This window comes from Cyprinodon tularosa, unplaced genomic scaffold (assembly GCF_016077235.1).
Source record: "Cyprinodon tularosa strain WSP-4 unplaced genomic scaffold, ASM1607723v1 ctg232, whole genome shotgun sequence".
NCBI lineage: Eukaryota > Metazoa > Chordata > Actinopteri > Cyprinodontiformes > Cyprinodontidae > Cyprinodon > Cyprinodon tularosa.
Window position 1 is genome coordinate 528,653 of NW_024038870.1, and position 23,911 is coordinate 552,563.

Genomic DNA, 23,911 nt, shown 5'->3' on the forward strand with positions numbered 1-23,911 from the left:
AGAAAAAGGCATAGTTTGAACAAACAAAAAGTCTTTCTGTAAAATCAACTGTGTGTCTTTATCTAGTGCATTTCTGGATAAACAGTGCTTGTTTTTCCTTGAGTAAAATTAATTAACTGTGGATGAGAAGCCAGATATGTCAAATAGTAATGCTTCATAAGAAGAGTTATTTACGTAAAAGTTGAAGGTATAACTACCATTAAAAGTATTTTTTTTACCTTAACATATTGTAACTATTTATGTTTTATGATTACTCAACTATCAACATTTCTTTAGAAAATATCTGGCCTAATTTTATATCTTTTTACTTATCTTTTCAGTCAATTACAGATTACATGTAGAATTGACTACAAGTCAAGACAAATAAGTGTTAAATTCTGAGAAATAAAGCTGAATAAAATGCCAGAATGATAAACATTTACAATAATAGCAAATAAACACAATTCTTGAAGAAATCAATAAATTCGTAAAAAAAAGGACTTAAAGCTTGTTTTAAGTTTGGAACCCTCCCTCGCTAAGCACGGGAGGCGTGGCCACTGTGGTCGCTAGGAGAAGTGGGCGTGGAGTCGTAGCCATGAAGTTACGTCAGCGGGAGCTGTTCAAACCAATGTGGTGCTGAAGGGAGCACTCTGCCCGCCGCTCAGTCACACAGCCAGCGGGCTCAGGCGCTCCGTGGCTCGATCGGCTCTCTTTACTCCACGGGGAATCAGCGGCTCCTGGAATTTCCACGCACCGAGGAGCCCTTTTTTAACCGCAGCTCCTGTGGGAACAGTTTCTAACAAGTAAGCGGTGTCTTTTCTCTCTTCCTCTGTATCGTGTGTGTCAGAGACCATTTGCGGGGGGTGGGGGTTACTCTCCAGCTGCATGGGGGTTAGAAATGATCCTGTTTTGCTGTTGAATTGGCTCCTAGAGACTGGCTGAAGCTGCAGTCTGTTTCAGTCTGTGTGTGGCCCCCAGCCGCACCTAAGTCTTACCTGGTGCCAGCCCGGGTGAAACATTTGACTCGTATTTGCATAATCCAGCAGGCAGTCGTCAGACATGCTCTTTCTCTTTCAGTCCGGCGTTTATAGGCTACATGGACACTCTTCTAGTGTAATAATTTTCCACAGCCTGCCCTGTCCACGCAGCCCATTCTTCGTTTTTTTTTTTTTTTATCCCAGCGGGATCAAACTGGGAGAAGTCTTCTGTTACTGGTTGGGTTTCTGGGTGGCTGATCCAGGAGCTTGGAGCAGAAAGTGAAGAGAATATGCTCAGTTAGGTTTTTTTTTCTTTTTCTTGCAGAGCATATTTAGGTGCGGCTTCTCCACTTCCCTTTTCTCCTTACTCCTTCTGTTTTTTAATCTCTTCTTTTGCTCTGACCATTTTCCAATCTACTTTCCATCTTTGTATCTGTCCCTCTAATTTGTCCTCCCATCTCCCATTTCTGTTTCCATTTAACACCACTTTCCAATCATCTTTATCTCCCCTTCTTCTACCGAATTTAGTTTCCTCTGTTTGTTTCCCTTGTGTATTTTGCCAGTTTTTTCCTCCCTTTATCACTGCTTTTAGCCTGGTCCTGCTACTCTCCCTCTCCCATCCTTATCTCGATTTTATTGCCTCATAGCTGATGTTGTAAAACAGACACACTACAGGCCATAAAACTGCCACTTTTTTTTTTATCCTAAAACAAAGTGAATGTGAATCAGTTTGATTAATACTCTGATTTAAGTGAGCATTCAGTTCTCTTCTCTAGGTTTATTTATTTATGATGTTCAAATAAAGCTTTGTATTTACCAGTTTATTTAATAGCAGACAATTATATTGATTATCAGAGCCGTAAAAAAACATAATCAGTGGTTATTTTATGGGGTTTTGAGCCTCCTCTTCCTTTAGACTTTGATTGATTCTGAGTTAAGTTTTGTCTTTTCACATCTTCCCTAAATAGTTCTTTTAGAACCTGATCCTTTTAGTGTATATGGAGAGTTCCCTCTTTTGCTGCTATGCCATATTCATTATTTTTTAAGTCTTGGTAATAGCTTCACCTTCTTTTAATCATCCAATTTTCCATGACCTACTGTATTTCCTGTACTTCTGTGATTCTGTTTCTTGATTAATGTTCATCCCTAATGAAATCGTCTGGAAAACAGATAGACTTAAACTGAGCATGAATAGTGAACTCTCTTTTCCAATTAGGTATTTTCTAATGGGAATCAATTGCAAAACATTTCATTAGTGAGTATCAGAGTGAAAATTGCTGTACCGCTCAAGTTCAAAAGAAGTGGTTAATTTTTCTGCTTCTTATAAGATGTTTTAGGCAATTTTTCAAGTGGCTTCTTTTGCATATACAACCTTGGGTGAAATCTTTTCTGAAGGTCTGAGAGTTTGACATTTCCAGGAGACCTTATTAGACCCATCAGATGGAGGAATATGTTTGGCAGTTCATTTTCTTACACATTAACGCAGTAGGAATATGTCAGTTTCCTGACAGATTCCTAGAACCTTTCTGACATCATTAAGCTCTTTACCTTTTTCAAGAAATATGTCTCGGCTGCAGAAAAGCTGCATTTTTCACAAAGCTTAGAATGATGAAAAAACAAATAAACAGTGAAAAAGATATGAATTTTAAAAGAGTTTGATGCAGTGTTTTTTTTTTTTTTTACTGCTTCAATTAAAAAACTTGTAGGTAGACACCTCTTCTTGGCTATGTTTGTCATTTTTTCTTTGCTTACATAATTTTGATCAGCTGTGATTAATAATCAACTGGCTAGTTACTGAAAAATTACATTCTTTTTTCTTCCTTTAATATATTACAAGAATTAAAACGAAACCTTTCCCTAATTTTTTGTAAATAAACTCATAAGCCAACTTCACATATTTTGTAATTATAGTTCACAATGAGGTTTTATGGTAATGCATTTCCTATTAAATCAGTTACAAAAAAGGTATTTCCCTCCTTTTTATAGCTTCCATTATTTGAGAATCATAAATCAGAATGGATTAATACATGTCCTTTAAAATGATTGCTATAAAATATCCAGCTGCATTTTCTCAAAAGATCAATATAAATATATGTCTGTAGAGATGGCTTCTATCTTTCACTTTAAGCCACAATGAATGGTTGCACAGAAGTGAGAGTAAGTGTGTCTAAAGCTAAATAGAGCTTGCAGAGTAAAAGAGGACAGTGCAGTAAAATATGGATCATTTTCACCAATTTGTTCAAAAGAAATAAAGAACAAAAGTATTAAGCCTTAAGAGCTAATTAGACTGGATAAGCAGTATGCAAAGGTCAAGTCTTGAAAAAATATGCCACTCAGTTGAAACAGGAAATGTAAAATGTGTCATCATTTATCTCATCGTCTATTATATATTGAGGTTTTGCCTTGCAGTTCTTTAGGATCTAGTTTCATTTCTAGATGTTTTTGTTTTCACTATTTCTCCCATGTAAGGTCCATGCAGCCTCAGCAGTTAAACACTTGAAACACAGAATATTTCTTTCTTTTTTTTTACTCAAGTTTCATCTATAGACCTCAGATGAAGCTCAGATCTTGTCCAGATTGGTTTTACTTTCAACCCAGATTATCCTGAATCAAACACATAAGATTCATTATCATAGGGCCATTATATCAGCTGTGGGAAAACCCATCTTATCCATTTTATTTTGTCCAGTTTACAAATATTTGCCTCACATGAAAAAGCAACATTGGTTGTGTAGTTAATAACATACTAGTAATCTTTGTCAACCAGTAGCTTTGGTGATTTTCATCTTGATGCAGTTGAAATGTGTAAAAAATTGTGCAGTGGTGCGAAAAACTGTTTCCCTTCGGTCAGGTGCTATTTTTACATAGTGATTTAGAGGTAAGAGCTGGGTGAATTTAAACTAAAAGTTCAACCTGGAAAGATTCCCAAAGAAGACAAGCAACAATTAAAGAGTTTTATTGAAATGAGAAATATAGTCTTTGGTGCTCAGTTTGTGGTGGAAGAGACGTCCCCCCCAACAGGGGCCCGACGCTAGTGGTGGAATGAAGGACGAAGAAAGATGGGGTGGAATAAGGTCACAGCTTGATGGGGCAGAAAAAAAAAAAAAACAATTGGCAGAACACAGGCGCTTTAAAGCAGAGTCCTAGATGATGATTGGTCATTTTCAGACACTGGACTTATTACCTAATAAAAAGTAGCCGAAGTCCACAGAAGGTCTGAAGATCAAATTTTTAACAAGACGTTAGAATACTGTTAAGTTTTCCTCCGTTGAAGCAAAGCATAGAGACATGAAGAATGACTCAGTACTGTTACAGAATGCTGTATGGAGATGAAGAGGAGTTTTATGCTTCTCCATGCGGACTGAGATCTGGGCCCGTAGCCCAACTCTTCCTACAGTTCTCTAATCATCTCTGTATTAAAGTAATCCTCTGCATTTAGCCAAAACAACGCTTGCTGTAACTGCTGTGGCTTATTTATCACACTTTTCGGCTTAAGACCAAGATGCCGGGGCAGCAGAAGTCTTTGCAATATGCACACATCTTTAAACAAAATCTTCAGACTAACCTCCTCAGTCTGCTCTGCATGACGTGTCCTCGTTTCCTAGTTTGATTGCTTAACTCACCTTCTGTTTGATATGTTTTTAATAAGACCCATTCATACCCATGCGAGGAAATTATTTAATTTCTTACAATGCAAATCAACCCTCCCCATGTTAATAGCCTTTAATATAGCTAAATAAGAGAGTTTTTGTTCTTCCTCCTCCTCTTTCTCTTCTCTGTCTCCATCCACAGAGCTTAGTGGGTCTTTGTTAGATCAGCCAGGTCGATTTGATGGGCAGGTGGGGGTGTGTGTGCTGGGGGCTCCTTTGGGACACCTGATAGTGCAGGATCTGGTTTCTCAGCCTGTGAGCAGGTGCAGAAACATCAGCCCCATATAACTGCGCATAATGTGGAGTAATGTTTGTATTTACTTGTTTCCAGGCAAAGGATTGAAGTTGCATAACTTGGGGTGAAAGGAACAACATGTAATTGATATGTTAGGTCTTCTGTGAGTAGCTCACAGGGTGTAGATAGGATATTTATATATTTGTTTTTCATCTTCTGCTTTGGTATTTATTTGATTTCCTTACAGTTGAATGCCTTTTACTTTCTAAGCGCTCATACCTTTTAATCTTTTAAATGAACTTTGTTTATTAATGTATTTCAGTTAATCAAATAAAGTTTTATTTTGTTTTTGTAATTCAGTTATTTTTACTCTCTTGCTGATTAACTAGTTTTTTGTTTGTTTTTTATTTGATTCAAATTCTAATGTTTAGCTGTGGCAAATTTTCTTCTTGTTCATCACCAATAATAGTTTTCAGAAAGGAAGAAGATTCGAATCGGTATGTTGAGTTCACGCTAATAGAATCCTAATCTTAAATTCTAGCAGATAATCATTATAGTAAACAGAAAAAAGTTAGAAAACATTGGTGCATGTGTAAATAATCTCTCTCACTTTTAAAAGGAATCACTACATTTAATAAAACAAAAGAGGCACCATCTACAGCTGAAGTGTAGCTGCTTGAAAAGGCCTATTCCCTAATAATATTTGGTCAGATGACCTAAGGGTCTGTGCTGAAGTATAAAGTTTTAATAAGACAGGTTTACCCTGAGGTGCACAGCTGTGAAAAGCCTTAAAAGTTACCAATTTTAAAAAAGACATCTAAAAGTAAAAGCTGATGAGTGAACCTGATAAAACAGGAATCCTTCACCTTCATTAATTAGTTCCAGTTGGGAGCTTTTTGTGCTTTCTGGAGGCAATCAAATCCATCTTTTTTCTGTGGTGCCGCAGTTGATTTTTAAACTTTTGAAATCCACTAACCACTTAGGGAAATCTTTAATTTGGTTCCCCTTGGTAGGCACAGTTAAGAACATTTAGAGGATCTTAGGTTTTCACTGCTGATATTGAACATTTGAGGTTAAGAAGAATTAATTTCCTAGATTTATGTGTTGTCTTATACTTATAAAGGACTATTGAGGTAAAATATTCAGTAGGACAACCCATATATAGAGAACCTTCTCTCATAGGATGCTGTCCAGTTACTAAAAGGGGTCTGAAGATGTCCAGAGGCCAAAGAAGATATACAGTCCTTCCTCCAAGTTCTATACTTAGGCTTCTATTAAAGCCTCCTGAGAGTTTTGAACAAAAAGGCTTCTTGATCCGTTCACTCTTCTGGTGGTTGGGAGAAAATTAGCTTAAAAACCTTTACTCCTTTTTATTCTAAATTTAAAATAAAAAAGTGTTTGTTTTTTCAACCTGTTGTGCTGGAAAGTGTAGTAATTCGCATAAAGGCATAGCTGAGGTCCAGTAAACTGTTCTTTCCCAGTGCACCTCCTAATAAAGTATTTGTGTTAAAACAGCAGCTGATGACCCTTTAAGTGACCCGATGCTGTGAAGTGTTGCTCACTGTACATTCTCCTTTAGACTTGGCTTGGACACTCTCTGAACAAGGCTAATTTTATCTGCTTCTATCTTGAATCTCATTTGTTCGAGATCCTCATCAGATATCACAGATAAGGATTTGATTGCTAATTCACCAGCACATAAAGAGCTTCGCCTTTGGCCCCAGCTTCTACTTTACAGCAGCAGTCTGTAGTAACAACATTGTTACTGCAGATGTACAGCTCAATTAGTCTGTCTTTTTCAGTGTCATCATGTATCAATGACACACCTAGTTGACAGTATTTTCTTCTAAAGAAGTAGAGACTCTTCCTGAGAAAGAGGCGGCAGTTTGTCCTTTTTTTCAGGTGGGAATCACAGCCTATGGCTAAAAAGCAGCTCATTCTCATCAAGCAAAACAGAAACTAATTATCAAATGAGACACCCTTCTGTCCATAGAAGATATCTTAAGAACTTGTCTATAGACACCTGAAACAGGGCTGGAGGCTAGGAGTCAAATTGCACGGGAAAATCCATTGGGCCTTTTTCTACAGACTGTGTTAGTAAATCTTAGAAAGTTCTTTGATTTGTCACAGAGGAGCAAATACCTATACAGTACAGCTGTCATGAAAATAATAGCAATGTGTTTTAAAATTAGTACAATCTCCAAAAAACTTGATTTTCATACATTTATACATACAAATTCACTGGGAACATTGGATATTCTACTCCAAATAAAAATCAAAGTATAATGATTAAAAACAAACACCATGCTAAAGAAGGGAATACTATAATTAGGGTTGCACAATTACATAAACATATGTGAATATGGCGTTACTGCTGAAGGTTTTGACGTTGAATTATCTCACATTTGTCTGTTTGCATTCAGTTGGCATACTATGCTATGCTATATTATGGAAATGAGGGGTTCCAGACGCTTTTAATGTTTAGTCATTACAAAACTGCCTTTAGGAATTCTTTTGCACACACAAATGTAGGAATGGCGATTATAATCGGTTATATAGTAAATCTCTACTTATGATCTTTCAGAACACATAGCAATGTCAGTTTCCTTTTTTTTATTCGCAAATCAAAATATTTACAGAATAAACTGCACAATAATTACTTTTTCAGATTCAGTGCATTTCTTGGTTTTGGGTCATAAAAATGTTTAATGTCACCCTACAGGTTTCCAAATGCAATCATTACAAGGTTTTGGTTCCGGTGTATCGCAGCCAATTTATTTAGTTATTTAACATAGTGAAACATGACCTCTTTAAGCATTTTTAGGTATTCCAGTGGCTTTATAATGCATGGTATGTATTAGAATCAGTATGACATAATAGTAGGAGAAACACCCCTTTGATCGCACATCATAATACCACAGCTACTATGCTTTAAAAGGCAATGTGGCTTGAATTCAGATTTGAGAAAAGCCTGTAGGGCTGGGAGACATGGACCAAAAATATTTCAATAAACTGTTATTTCCATAAGTGATTATTAAAAAAACACTTTGTCCAAAATGTTACACAGATGTACCATAGATGTATATGAGAAACACATGGCTCTAATAAAAATAAATAACAATCCTCCTCAAATAAAATGAGTTAATCGGTGTGGGGGAGTGATTTGTGTTCAAGGGAAATGAGAAGTTCAGTACAGACCAATGGGGAAGAAGAGAAAGAGGAACTGGTGGGTCTAAAATTATAATTGCAAACCGACGCAGACCATCTGGATATTAACAATATACTGTGGTGACATCTTATATCATAAAGTATCTACATTTTAAAGGAAAAAAATCTTAATATACATTAGCCATCCACAGTTGCATGTTAAACTGCCTTGACCCAAAAAGGACTATCTTGCTATTGTCAGTCTTTTCCAGTGTAAACTGGATCACACATGATTTTTTAAAATACTTTTTTGAATTCTCAAAGACTAACTATAGAGCTTCCTCGATCACCCTAGAGAAGAGCACTGGCTGAGTTTTTGTCATTTGGCTGTTCTTTGATCTCTTGAAATAGCTTCCCCCCCCCATCTTATTGGAAAGTGTCTGGTTTTGGCCTCACTTAGAAAAAAGAGAGAAAGAAAGAGACACGAGTGTTTTTCAAAACAAGATTTCTTTTTTCCCAAACTGTCAGCCCTTTTCTGCACATTAGCCCCCAGATAAAGGTTATTCCTTGAAATGATTTCTTAAATAACTTCTAGATGAATGCATTATAACCAGCCTGTCTACCGTTTACCATCTTCGGCTTTAAATAATGGCCAAGTATGGAGATCTTTTTTCCCCCCTGGATCAATGACCTCAGTAACTGACCTCCAAACTGCTATTATTTCTAATGCTCTCCTTCAAATTAAGCAGCACTCAATTAATAGCTATTGAGTTTGTTTTTCTCACAGACTACAACACCTGCAAGTACATTTTTATTCAACAGTGATTGATCTGCTGTTATATTGCATGTGTCTATAGAGAAAAAGACAATTCAGGACCTTGGACTGACCTCATGCTTCATATTAAAGTTGTATTTGAAAAGACTGGGCAGGTAATTACAGCAGCTAATGGCTGTTCTTTTAATTGCCCTTCTCTCTCAGGTTTACTTTACTTTACAGATCTCTATTACACGTTTGGACTAGAGGCTATGTTGACAGTGAACCTCCTACCTCTTTGTCGCCTCTTCATATTCAACATCATTTTTCCCCCTACATTTCAGCCAAGACTTCACACTCAAGTGCATCCCTCTAATTTCCCTTCGCTCTTGCTGATAGGTGCTCTCACAGAAGACTGAATAGTTTATTGTCGCCGCAGCTGGCAGCAATCAGATAAGAAGCTTGTCTCAAAGTAGCCACACTGGGGTAATTAAGACAGCGGGAAGCACAGAGTTTTCTATTTCCATTCTGATCTGAACACTGAGGACATCAACTCAGTGTTGCAGAAAGGAGAGGCTTTGTTGTGGACAGTAGAGTGGAGGCCTGCTGATATTTGAATCAGAAACCGCAAACCTTAAAGGATGTGTGATGTCTGTGGGTTTTTGTTGTTAATTTGAAACCAGGAATTCAAAACTGGTGTGAAATCCGACATCCCATGGAGAACACTGTTTAGAAAGCCTTAACTGGCACCAGCTGAGACACACTCCCAGTTGGAGGTTATTTATTTTTACCCCGTGGGTTTCATGTGTTCAGACACTTCTAGACAGACAATTCAGACAATTCTAAATTTGTCACAATTTCAGTTATTTCTCTCAGTGTATATAGAGTATTTTTTTTAATCTGTTATATATGCAGATCATTTCTCTGTGGCTGTTTTTAACTATTGCTTTACATCATGGCTTCATCCAATTACAATACGGCTGATAAACGGTTAGCCAGTTTTCATTTCTTTCTCTTACGTTCCCCAACAGGATGAGGATTTAAATAGTTAATGATTTTCATAAAGTTGAACTCTTTTTTTGCTAATGTTTCAGATTGTAACTATTGTTATGTAATCACAGATTAACATTCAGCATTTCATTTGTTCCACCCTATTCCATTGGAGTGTTATTATATATTTGCAAACAAATACTTTTTCCCTAGAAATTGACTTATAGTGGCTGTCACGCACCTTGTATATAAATTTTCTTTTCCTTTAAGTAAAAATACCTTTTTTGGGGGGGGGTAATTTAAGAGGATGCACAATAAAGAGTGAGTTGATTGTAAAGCACAATAGAATTACTGGGTATAAAGTTTTAAGAAAGCATAATAGTAGTAAAACAAAATACATTTTTAGACTGACCCCCCAAAAAATGTACAAGGAGTCTATAGCGCTACCTCCAGAATTTAACAGAAAAGGTTTACTCTTTTAATTTTGCTAATCACACCTAATTTTGCCTTCTTACTTAAGATTTTGACAAAGTTATAAATCCTTTTTCCCCATTTGTTGCAGTGTTTTTGCTGCGAAAATAGAGTGTCCCACTTCCAATTATAGATGTTCCACTTTAACAATATAGTGTCTCCAAAAATCTGACACACACGTCACCTCAATCAACTTCCCATCTTTCGCGGCTTTCTCTGCAACATGCTAGTTATGTATTCTTCTCATGATAGTTCACCTCGCAGGTAGTTTGTAAGATGGGTCACCTGTGGCCGCCTGGACAATAAGCTGGCAGCTTGTGGTTATCCGATGAGTGAGGAGATTGGTTAGCTTGGCTGATAGAGCTGTACTTATAGTTTCATGCATGTCAGCTTGTCACGTTCGATGTGGTAATTTCATAGTATGCCTATACAGGTTGGAAGACTGATTCGTTCTCGCCCCCAGATATACATCCGTGTTACAATATCAAGGTGAAAGTCAGCATTGGTATAGACCCAGCCTCCCAACCCAACAGTGAGAATAAATTAATATTTTTTTTATTGCCCAATGAGAGTCTGGCATTAACGCAGCATTTCGTCTTTCATTGTGTCCCTAATGGAAGACAATGGCCGACTGATGTATAAAAAAAATAAGATTTATAAAAAAGTCTTGTTAAATGTGTTTCTTGTTCATTTCACCATTTGGAAACATTCACTATAAACAATTATAAAACCTAAAAATCTACTAAAGAAGGCAAAGTGTAAAGCTGTAAGGCATTTTTTTTCCTCAGTACTACTAAGAGAAGCTTAATAATGTTAAGTAACTTTATTCAACTGGGAAAGGGCCGACTGAAATGAATGTACCATTGTGTGTTTGTTAGACCACATTTGTCACTGCTGTCAGGAGAAGGTTATAAGCCTTTCTATATCCATTTTTGTTTCTAATCTAAATCTAGCTTAAGGAGAAAATTTGTCATTTTCCCTATATATAAACATTTCCAAAAGGCCTTTTTTAAACATAACTAATAGTTTTTAAAATAGGCTCCACAGTTTTGAGCTTTTGTTCTGTACAGAAATGTTAAGAATACGTCTTGCTCATGGCTTAAGGGTTTTCATGGGCTGAAACCCACAGCTAACATGTAGGTGGTGTTTAACCAGCAGAATGCCATCTACTTACAGTAAATGAGACTGAACTTTATGACTTTAACCCTTTTCAGAGCACGTACAGCTGATTAAAGACCATTTGCAGCATGTCCTCCACCCTCTACTCTCGCCTCCTCTGTGATTTGTCCTCAGATTGAATGGGCTCCATGTTTTCCTCTTGCCTTCATGTGGGCCCTGTCCTCAAAGTCTCCATCTCTATACCCTCTCATCACTCTTGTGTGTTGCCCTCCTCCTGTCCCCCATCTGTCTATCTGTTCACTCCATTCATGCAGGCAGTTAATGGTGCCAGCATGGCAGCACGAGTGGGATGTCTGCTAAACTCCTCTATTTCTCCAGTGCTGTCCCAAAAGAGAAGGAGAACAAATCAAAATCTGAGCTATGGACACAGCCCAAAGTCCTTTTGTTATTCATCTGTTTTTTCTGTTAAGAGGAGAAATCTTGAAAAAAAGGAAAAGACAGAGACGATATAAATTGGAGCACATTTTGAACAACTAATCTGTTATGTTTAATTAGCATATTAATAGATAAATTTATTTGGTGCACCTCCAGTTTTATTAAAACTTTTCACAACTTTGGGATTGTGGTGCTTTCCTTACATGTTATAATCTGAATTATTTTTAGGCAATTGCCTGTTTTGTATGTTTAGATTTGAGTTCTTTTTTGTGTGTGTCTTGTTTTGCCTGTTTAACTCTTGGAATCCATGTCCCAGAGCTAGATAATAGCCCAATAGATTTACTTTTACAAGCAGGCCATTATGCCATAAGGTTCGGGAATAAAATCATATGCAACTGACACAGAGACGGAAAAGGAGGTGAGAAAGGGAGAGGGGATAATAATTAAGGGGAGAGAGAAAGAGTCCATGAGACAAGAGGGAAACAAGCAAAACAACAGCAAAGAGAAAAGAAAGACACCAAGAGTGATCATCCCTTAGATACCCAGTCAGTACATGTGTGAAGAAAACAGAATCTTTGGTGATTATATTATATTATTCAGGGTTATATATATTTGTAGCTGCAGCTTAGTATTTAGTATTAGTGTGTATCAGTAAACACCTAAAATCAAACTCCTTTGGTATGTATGCAAACCAAAGGCATTTGAAGGGTTAACACGCTTCTTCAGAAGGAAAACCTGCTCAAAAGCAGGTGTGGGTGGCCTCAGAATTGTCCTTCAGAGCCCAGGATTGTGACCAGAGCCCTAGATATCTACAGTAAAGGCACTCCAAACCACAGGGACACAAGGGGGGCAGACCGCTGCAACTACCAGAGAAGGGCAGATGAGAGAGCCGGGGCCTGTCTTCAGAGGGGCCAAACTTAGATTTTATTTCCAAATGCAGAATTTTTGTTTAGCAGTGAAGTTTCAGTTAAGGGGAGTGTTGACCTAGTGGTTAGAGCAGTGTTCTTGTACTCTCAGAAGGTTGTAAGTACCCGGTTTGATCCCCACAGCCTCCACTCTGGGTCCATGAGCAAGACCCTTAACCACACTGCTCCCCTGGCCCCGCACAATGGCTCTCCACTGCTCCCCAAGTGGATGGGTTAAATGCAGAGGGAAATTTCTCCAGTGTGAGATTAATAAAGTTCAGTTAGTATTATTATTATCACCTCTAGTCACAAATCCAATATGTATATGCATGGAGCAGTTCTGAACATCAACAAGCCTCCAAACATTACCTTTCAGGCCTGTTTTAGTTGTAACTTCTACCAGGAAATGAACACAACACAGTTCTGATAGAAACTGCTAAGCTTGTTAGCTCTAAAAGGCAATGAGACGAGAGGTCCAGCAGTATTTTGCAGGTCGACAGTGAAACCAGCTGACAAAGCCAGTATCATTTCGTCACATCAGAATGACTGCCTGACCCAGAGGGAAGAGAAATATTAAGACTACATTTTACTGTCTCTGTCTGTAGTTCACTGAACATTTTATACCTTTACTGGAGCGATGTAGGGATTTTAAAGTCAGAAAACGTTAGAGATTTCAAAAGTACTTACTTTTTTTACTGAAGCAAATGTACAGATACCTGTGTGATTAAAGACACTGGTAACAGTAATAGTACAGATGTAAGTCCTTTACTTATGTAAGATAAAAAGCACAGGTTCTGCATTGTACCTCATTACCAAAGTAAATTTGTTGCCTTAAATAATATGAAATGCCTTTGAAATACTTTCTTATAAAAACAGATATATCCACAGAAAATAGGTCAATATTCCTGTTTTGCTCATTCTGTTGGTACATTCTGTTGGGAGAACATAGAAAATACTAACTGAAAATATGAAAAAATACAATTTCAGACAGGATAATATTGATTGAGCTGAACAGAAATTGTGCATGAGCAGCTGAGTACTTTTAGAGCTCTGGTATCCATTCAAATATTAATGCTGGTTATCACAGCATTAAAGTTGCAAACAGAATTAAAATAGAAGCTTATCTTGAAGCATAATCGAATTTAAAATCTACTGAATGAGGAATGGATAGGAAATGACTTATGCCTCTGAATCTGAGCTATCATCTTCAGTGTTTTCCAGCCTCCTGTCTTCATCTGTGTTTTTCTATAAACTAACTGGCTCCAACTTGACAGATTCTCTCTTTGAATTCTGCGGTTTTGTTAAGCCAGTTTGAGAAAGTAAGGAGTAGAAAGTACAGATCTTTGTGTTCAAATGTAGTTCAATTCAATTCAATTCAGTTTATTTATATAGCGCCAAATTCACAACACATGTCATCTCAAGGCACTTTACAGTTCAACCAGATCATACAGTCAAATTGATACAAAGTTTTCTATCTAAGGAAAACCAGTTGATTGCATTGACTCATTGACTCAAATACAATCCCCCACACTAAGCATGCTTGTAGCGACAGTGGAGAGGAAAAACTCCCTTTTAACAGGAAGAAACCTCCAGCAGAACCAGGCTCAGTGTGAGCGGCCATCTGCCGAGGCCGACTGGGGTTCAAGGAGACAGAAGCAGAGATACAAAAAGCAGCTGTAAAAGGCGGCCCCGTCCAGGAAACACACAGCCAGGCAGACGAGCTCCAAGGCAGCTCCCATGCCAGAGGACGAAGAGAGCACATCCACTCAGTCACGGTCAGAGAAACAGGACCACACTGGAAAACAGGCCGATCTCCAACATCTATTAACAAGGGTGTTGATAGAAGCAGCACAGCTGATGTTTTTTTCCAGGATGACGTCACAGCCAAACAGGAACAGACGAGGCAAAGCTACTCTGAGGAAAAGCAGAGAGAGCAGAAGGTTAGAGATTGAACTAACAGATTCTGCAGAATAGGAGAACAGAGAGAGAATGAAGCAGAATGATGAAATGGGGGTCCCTATGTCCTCCAAAAGTCTAAGCCTATAGCAGCATAACTATAGAGATAGCTCAGGATAACCTGAGCCACCCTAACTATAAGCTTTATCAAAAATGAAAGTTTTAAGCCTAGCCTTAAAAGTAGACAGGGTGTCTGCCTCACGGACTAAAACTGGTAGTTGGTTCCACAGGAGAGGAGCCTGATAACTAAAAGATCTGCCTCCCATTCTACTTTTAGAAATTCTAGGAACCACTAGTAAACCTGCAGATTGAGAGCGAAGTGCTCTGTTAGGAACATAAGGAACAATCAGATCTCTGATATAAGATGGAGCTTGGCCATTTAAGGCTTTATATGTGAGAAGGAGGATTTTAAATTCTATTCTTGATTTAACAGGAAGCCAATGAAGAGAAGCCAGGATAGGAGAGATATGATCTCTCTTTTTCATTTTCATTAGAACTCTGGCTGCAGCATTTTGGATCAGCTGAAGGCTTTTAACTACAGTTTGTGGACTTCCTGATAGTAAAGAATTACAATAGTCCAGCCTTGAAGTAACAAATGCATGGACTAGTTTCTCAGCATCACCCCTGGACAGGATATTTCTAATTTTTGCAATGTTCCTCAGATGAAAGAAGGAAATTCTAGAAACCTCTTTGATATGGGATTTAAATGACAGGTCCTGATCAAAAATAACACCAAGATTTTTTACTTTATTATCTGAAATCAGTTTAATCCCATCCAAATGAAGTGACTGGCTAATCAGTTTCTTTTTCAGAGACTCTGGTCCAAAGACTATAACTTCTGTTTTGTCTGCATTCAGAAGCAGAAAGTTAAGAGTCATCCAGGTTTTTATGTCTTCAAGACATGCCTGTAATCTATGTAATGGGTTAGCTTCATCTGGATTTATAGACAGATATAGCTGGGTATCATCAGCATAACAGTGGAAATTAATCCCATGCTGTCTAATAATTCTACCAATTGGGAGCATGTATAAAGTAAAGAGAATTGGTCCTAGCACTGATCCCTGTGGTACTCCACAGGTAACCTTTGAGCGTGTTGAAGATCTATCATTAACATGAACAAACTGAATTCGTTTAGATAGATAAGATTTAAACCAGTCTAGTGCTGTTCCTTTAATTCCAACAAAATATTCAAGTCTTTCTAAAAGAATATTATGGTCAACTGTATCAAATGCAGCACTAAGATCCAACAGGACGAGCACAGATACAAGTCCATTATCTGAGGCCATGAGAATATCATTAGTGACTTTCACCAGAGCTGTTTCAGTGCTATGATGAGCTCTAAAGCCAGACTGAAACTCTTCAAAAAGTTCATTATGGTGGAAGTGATCGCAGACTTGTTTGGCAACTACTTTCTCAAGAATTTTGGATAAGAAAGGAAGATTGGATATAGGTCTATAATTGACCAAGTCATCTGGGTCAAGAGACGGTTTCTTAAGCAGAGGTTTAATTACAGCAATCTTAAAAGCTTTAGGTACATATCCCTGTAACAGAGATAGATTAATCACATCTAAAATGGAGGAGGAGATCAAAGGGAATACCTCCTTAAATAACCTGGTTGGAACTGGATCTAACATACAAGTTGAAGGCTTAGATAAAGACAATAATTTTGCTAATTCAGAGAGTTCAACTGGATCAAAGCAGTCTAAACCCGGTTCAGATTCCATGACTACCTCAGGTACAATCGCGGATAGAGGAGTGCTTGTGATCTTATTTTTAATAAGATCAATCTTATTTATAAAGAATCCCATAAAATCATTGCTGCTAAGAGCAGGTGGAATGGACGGTTCAACAGAGCTATGGCTCTGGGTGAGTTTGGCAACTGTATTAAAAAGAAATCTAGGATTATTCTTATTCTCCTCTATTAATGAGGAGAAGTATGCTGCTCTTGCTTTACAAAGGGTCCTCTTATACAGCAGTAAACCATTTTTCCAGACTAGGAAGGACTCTCGCAGGCCTGTGGAGCGATATTTTCTCTCCAGTTTCCTAGCATTTTGCTTCAAAGTACGCAGCTCTGCATTAAACCAAGGAGCAAGCTTTCTATTTTTAACGGTTTTCATTTTCAAAGGAGCTGCGTTGTCTAAGGCAATACGCAGAGAACTAGCAACCCCATCAACAAAATCATCAACCTGTGAAGGGGAATAAGCTAAGCTTTTGCACTCTGCAGCACTGCTCAGTGACACAGAGCAGAGAGAAAGTGAAGCAGATTCTTTAAAATTTATAACTGCACTATCTGATAAAGATCTACTAAAATTGAACCTTCTTTTGGGGGAGGAGAACTCTGTTAAAGTAATCCTGAAGGTTATTAGAAAGTGGTCAGAGAGGACAGGGTTGTGAGGAAATACTGTTATTTCTTCACATTCTATGCCGTATGTCAGCACAAGATCCAAAGTATGAAGATGAGAATGCGTGGGACTATTCACATTTTGAACAAAGCCAATAGTGTCTAAGATAGCATTAAAGGCTTTTCTTAAGCTATCGCCTTCAATGTCAGCATGGATGTTAAAATCTCCCACTATGATGACCCTGTCAGTATTTAATACCAAATCAGAAAGGAACTCTGAAAACTCATCTAAAAATTCAGAGTAAGGACCTGGTGGACGATACAAAGTTACAAAAAGAAGAGGTTTTCTTGCCTTGAAATTTGGATCAGGGAAATTAAGGGTTAAATGTTCAAAAGAGTTGTAGGTATTAATTGTTTTGGGAGTAATCAGTAAGTCAGACTGGAAGATTGTTGCTACTCCTCCTCCTCGCCCAGAACTTCTGGGGAGGTGAAAATTTAAATAGCTTGAAGGAGTTGCCTCATTTATGCTCACATAATCCTCTTGCTGCAGCCAGGTTTCTGTAAGGCAAAACAAGTCAATGTGATTATCACAAATCAAGTCATTAACTAGTAGACTTTTAGAGGAAAGCGATCTTATGTTAAACAGACCGCATTTAATTGTTTTAACTTTTTCCACAATTGGAGTTATTTTGATTTTAATTAGATTATCATGATTTACTCCTTTGGGAATCTTTGCTAATTTATTAGATTTTGGTCGTGGGCAAGACACTGTCTGGATGGAGTAAAGAGTGGGTAACAGTAGAGAAGCTGCAGAGATGTGTGTTAAACTACAACTCTGCTTCCTGGTCTGCACCCTGGGTGGTCAGGGTTTTGGAGGACTAATAAATGTGGCCAGTGTGAGAATAGTGAGAAAAATACTCAAGAAAAGTACGGATACTGAAAAAGAATTCAATTATTTATAGTTACTAAGTATTTTTACTTCCCACCTGTGGAAAATGGGTCAGCATTTTGGCCATTTTTTGTTTTTGGGATTGGGGGGCTTCTTGATCTTTATTGACCTGGATGATCGGGATATTTTATAACCGGTAAAAGACAACTACATTTTTCTTCAAAGTCCTATTTTTAAAGAAAATCTTAGATATAATTTGATGTTTGAAGGATGCAGTTCTGGACTCCCCGCCATAGGTTGAAAATCTCAGCTGGATCACAGGTCTTCTAATCTTTGTGTCCCAAGTGTCCAGCTCTGTCTTTGTCTTCTTTAAAAGTAAAAATCTTTATTTGATTTATCAATATGGTTTCTTTCAGATCTTCGGGAAGTAGTGAAATATTTTTATTTAAATAAAGTTGTTTTAAATGGCAACTGAGGCAAATATACAATTCTCCATCTTAAATTTCTATTGGGTTCTTTAGAGCAGGCATGCCCAAACTCGGTCCTCAAGGCCCCCTGTCGTGCAGGTTTTAGAGGTTTCTCTGCTTCAGCACAGCTGGTTATAATGAAAAGCCTGTTTAAAATCAGTTGTGCTGGAGCAAGGAAACCTCTTAAACCTGCAGGACAGGGGGCCTTGAGGACCGAGTTTGGGAATGCCTGCTTTAGAGATTTTCGTTAGTCCAAAAATATCTTAACTATTTCAAGGATGTCAAAAAATAAGAATCTTTAAATTTTGGGAAAGAATAATGGAAGAAAAGTTTGTTGTTTAAGGCTTGTGTTCGAAAAAAGCATCCAGGATTACAAACCCCCACCCAAGCACTTTTTAGTTCTGTTTAAGTTTTCTTTTTAAGTTTTCATTGGTTTCATTTTCCTTTTGTGTGGTTTTCTGATTGTATTTGAGTTCTTATGTATTTCTTGTTTACTCTCTGTTGCCCTCTTGTTCCAGTCTCCTTTCCCCTAGTTCCCCTTCTAGGTTCTTCTGTCCACACCTGCTCCCAATCAGCTGATTACCCCAGTCTGTTTAAAATGTGTTCTGTTTAAAATATATACTCCTTCTATTCAGTTACTGTTTGTTGGTTCCTCGTCGTTTCTTTGCTCCTTGTTTGTGTTTTTCCTGACGTCTTTTTTGGTTTCTGTATTTGTGGTTGGACGTTGCTACTAATACCTTTAAAACTGCATTAAATCAGCAATAGACATGCAGCACTAACTGAAACATTTCCAACCTGAGACATTTCTTTAGGGCGAACAGGCTTGTTGCTCTATCGCCTGCCTTTTAAGAAAATAAAACATGACAGGGGTCAGCAGACGTCCAGAGTGAGAGTGGGCGGCAGCTGCAGCACAGCTTTAACTTAACAAAAAGAGAAAAAAAACAGAGCAGGGCATGATCTGAGCAGTCTGAAAAGCATTTCTTCTTTGTTCAGGGCCCTTGGTCTGTACAGCGTTTTATTTTTTATGTCGTCACAACATTTACAGCTTCGAACGTTTAAGAGGCTCTAAATAGAGGAAGCCAGACAACCGACCCAAGGTCACCTGCCTGCTGCAGGCAAGACAACTGAGCGCACACACAGACACATCATAAATACACATTAACCTCACTTGTGCTCTATGACACATAGAGATTATATAAATGGGCTCCTGCGTCACACAGCAGCACACAATTATATGGTCTCTTCTCTTTTCAGTGTGGAGCTTTAAATCCCTCTGTTGCTGTGATCGGAAATCTGATTGTTAGAAACTACTTGAGGTGGTTTCATTTATTTGTCTCTGTTCCCATTTGTTTTAAAAACACTACCATTCTGTAAGTTAAAATAGTTATGCAGGTGCCAGTTAAAGCTGAAGTCTGTAAGTTTTAAAAATCACTTTTTTGTCATATTGGCTAAAACTGTCCCTATGTCCAGACAGCAGTACATGTGATATGCAACCTGTGAAAAAAACTGCTTCAATTGGTCCCGCCTACTGCCTGTATTTCAATCTGGAAAGAATAATTCGGGACGAGTCAAAACAACCAATCACAGCCAGAGGAGCGTCTGATGGAGTGTCAATCACAGCTCACACACGCTGAATCCCCCCCCCCCCCTTCTGGTCCATGCGGAAGCCGCGCAGATGCTGTGAGAGGGGTGGAGCTTGGAGGTGGGGCATGAGTGAAGCAGAGAGGGTGGGGGAGTGGCGTGAAACCTGTTTTTCTTCAAATTTTCAGTCGAAGTCTGCTCTCTCCTCAATGTTACAGACTGCAGCTTTAAGGCTTTCAAATATATATTCAAAGACAATGTATGTTGCCATATGTTTTTCTAGATTGAAACCAAATCACCCTTTAGTCCAATACAACGATTATTTGGTCCATGTTTGAGTGAAGCGATGCTACGATGTTGTGAACCATAATTATAGGTCTTAATCGCGTTCTGAAATAATGAAATCTGATCTCAAGCAGCTATACCCACAATGTAGATTCCAGATAGTTCATATTTATTTGAAAAAGAATGCAAACAGAAAAAATAGCAAAAGTCAGCAAAACTGTGCTGCTTTAACTGCAGCCAGATGCTACTAATCCAATGCGCTTGATTACCTGATCATCACCATCAGCAGGATCTGCTGCAATAGCAGATGTTTTTATACAGATGTATGCCAACATGGTGCTGTGTAGGGAAGAAATCCATACTGAATACTACTGTTGTCATACTGAGAGATATCAATACAACCTCCTTTTTTAATTTGAGCTGGATCATAATTGAACTAAGAGTATGAATAACAAACCAGGATGTGCAAGGCTCTTTTAGAAACAAATATCTGGGACAAAGTACAAAATATATAAAAACAAAAAAAAAGACTTGTTTTTTTGGATGAATGTATTTTTAATTTTAAAACTTTCAACAGGTAACAAAAATCCTTGTGGTCACTATAATGACGTTATACCATGATCACATTGATGTGGCCACATTCCACATGAATCCTGGGTTAAAAACGACAACAAAAAAGGGAGACCCTTTCTGAGGGAAATTTGTGAAATCTGTTAAAGTATGGCCCATCCAGTGGGAGGGATCAAAGCCACCTTTTGTCCCCCCTAACTCTTTTTTTAGACCTACATGATATCAATCTCAGTGTTCCCCACCACTAGTTAGAACTGAAGAAGCCTCTTGGATAAGAGGCGAAATGTCTTCTAGAAAACTTCACGTCAAGTTGCCTAAACTTAACTTTTTCAAGCTTGACCATGACCTGGATGACTGAGAATCTTCACAGATAAGGTACAAATATGAGTTTCTTTAAATTGAGAACACTGTGTTTTTGCCCTTTGGGAGCTGTATTATACACACCTGTGTGCTGCTGAGCAGCTTGCAATAGAGGTGTTCACAATAATCATGACCAAATCATCAAATGCATTTGATTAGTAGCTCCTAGCTTCTATTTTTTCTTTTTAATCAGAGAGCAAACATCTACCATGATTTTTTAGCCAGCCAAATTAACTTTCTTTTTTTTTCTAAACAACATCCAGGTGTAATAAACTAACTTTTGAAAGTCAATGCATTTCAACTTGTTCTGTTTTAAGTTGTTAAGGATGCTGATGTATGTATGCCTGTATATGGCTTCACGGTGGTATCTCCAGTTGAGTCTTTAGTCCAGGTGAACACAAATGCATTTATATGTAAATATATACATAATTATATAATTCACATATAGGCATCTGGAACTAGCTCGTTGATCAAGATACTTTGTGTTGTATTGTAGAGTAGAGGCTCAGCTCGATCACCATGTCAGATTGGGTCATTTAAAGGCAGATTGGGAGAGTAAAGCACAAGTCCATACCAATGAGATTGACTGATTGATATATGCTCCGGATTATGGATTATTTGCTGAAATATTCTGAGCGCATTAAAGCCAATGGACAGCTGCGTGGTGGATACTGAGTTTAAATAGAAGTCATTGGGAGGGTTGGTTGGGTGCCCACCGCTGTTGGCAGGTCAGTGTGGACACAGAGTGTGAATATAAACACAGATTATGTTTCCATCGCTGGGAAGTTGCAGAAAGCAGGATTTGGGCTGGGTCAGTTTAATCTTTTAGTCAGGGGGGTGGGTTATATTTGGAAACAGTGAGAGCGTGTGGGTGCTTTCAGTCATCATCACTGTTAACTGATGAAATTACAGACTCTCATTTAGAGCAGAATGGGTCCACACCTTCCGCACGCTGCCGCTTTTTCATAGGCGGAGTTCTGTAAACCATTTAGCAGGGCGTATCGGATGCCAGATGCCCTGATCAGACCCACCTTAACCTCATGGCTGCTGCTAACATAACAAGGCTGATGTGGTTCCAGGAAACATTTGAATCCCAATGGTTTTAAAAAATAGATGACTGGATGTAATGATGCCCTAAAATGATTTTTCTCATACAAGAAGAAAATAAATATTCTAAAAACTGTGTTGCCCCTTCTGTTCAACCCTTCTGGGTTGGTGTCCTGTTAAAAAGGTAACCCTATTTCTCTTTTATTTAGATTTAACTTCCTCATTGAGCTCTTGGTCATTATTTTGGCTATAAGGAGCTACACTATAGGACCTAGCATATGTCAAATATTCAGAATGTGCTGCAGCATCAGCAACATTGTGACATTTCTTAAATTTTTAAAAGCTAACCACCTTACATTATTTTTGCAGTATTATTTTTACCATCATCTTACCATTTTCTCCCGCTTAGTCCTTTTCAGGTTCACAGTGTATTGTCTTATGTATTGTCTATCTAGCAAAAACATATTTCTAAAATCAAGTTTTTTTTCAGCTTATTGTGGAACTCATTAAATCTCAGACTAGTTCTGCAGTCTTACATTGCCACAGCATGATTCCTCCACCACAACACTCTTCTATATTTTCTTTGAATTAGTTTAACTCTATTTAACAACCTTCTCAAAGCTTAAAGGAAAAGTCCGATCAGCAAGGAATGATCAATGGATCATTATCTATACCTTAAACTAATATGTTTGTGATGATTTAACAAATTTAGCGTTAATCACAAAAAAAATCATCACTTAGTCCTGGACCAGCCATTTTTGCCCAAAACATAGTAACACCTCACTCCTGACATCTTCCGGCAGTGACGTCAAAGTGCAGTAAGCCTGGCATCATCCTACCCGCTTTAAAAGCAAAATCGATGGAAACTACTAGACACATGTGCAATCAACAACAATTATTTAAGATTTCGAGAGGACTTCACCTTTGAAATTCAAGAGAGCTATAGTTAAACTGACAATGCCCACGTGCATGGCAGTTGGATGTTGTAATACATCCAGTAAAAATGAACAAAAAAAAAAAATTGTTATTTCACCTTTCCGATTCATGATCCTGCATAATCCTCATGATGGGGATGTGCAAGGACAAGTAATTATCAGTAGTATATGATCACACATAACACACAGAAAAATAGTGACTGCGCATCTTGAATAGAACCATTGGTGACAGCGTGCCACCACATGTTACAGACATCCCAAGTTCCAAAAACTTATCAGGGTAAATTGAATCCATTACAAATACACAGCAAAACAAATAAAAAACCATTAAAGTTGGTTGTAATGTCATTAATTAAAAATGTTTAAAGGGAGCTTTTTAATAAACTGTAGTTTGCAGAAAAGGAGCTGACTCAGTTTGTGCTGTGTTGACAATTTTTTTAAACTCAAGTGTAAAGTAACAGCTTAAATTATAAGAAGAACAGGGCATTGCAGCCAGAGCTGCCCTATAGGTGGTAATACTTTCTGTCTGTGTGGCTGAAAAGAGAACCTTGGGGTGGAGTCATTTGTTTAAGATGTGGTCGAGGTAAAACATGCTGTTTATACAGAGGGGCAGAAGTGTGCTGGAAACCAAGGGGCTAACTTAGATAAGTGCATATGCAATAGAAAGAGAGTCTCTTATTATCTGTGTAAGTTAGAGGCCTAGTTCTAACTTCAGAGACAGATTCTGTGCTTGTTGAGCGAGGACTATAAGGGTGGGGCGGACCCCTTGTGCTGTAATTAGTGAGGTGATGAGGTTAAAGATGACATGTGAGCCGGGT

General features: G+C 38.0%; 1 protein-coding gene across 1 annotated transcript in view; it reads left to right on the forward strand.

The window, feature by feature from the left end:
- Positions 1-586: 586 nt before the first annotated feature.
- Positions 587-23,911, forward strand: part of smpd3 (sphingomyelin phosphodiesterase 3) — a 116,860-nt gene continuing 93,535 nt past the window's right edge. The window contains exon 1 of the mRNA XM_038286929.1: positions 587-782. The gene's annotated coding sequence lies outside the window, so the exon portion shown is untranslated. The remainder of the gene's footprint in view (positions 783-23,911) is intronic.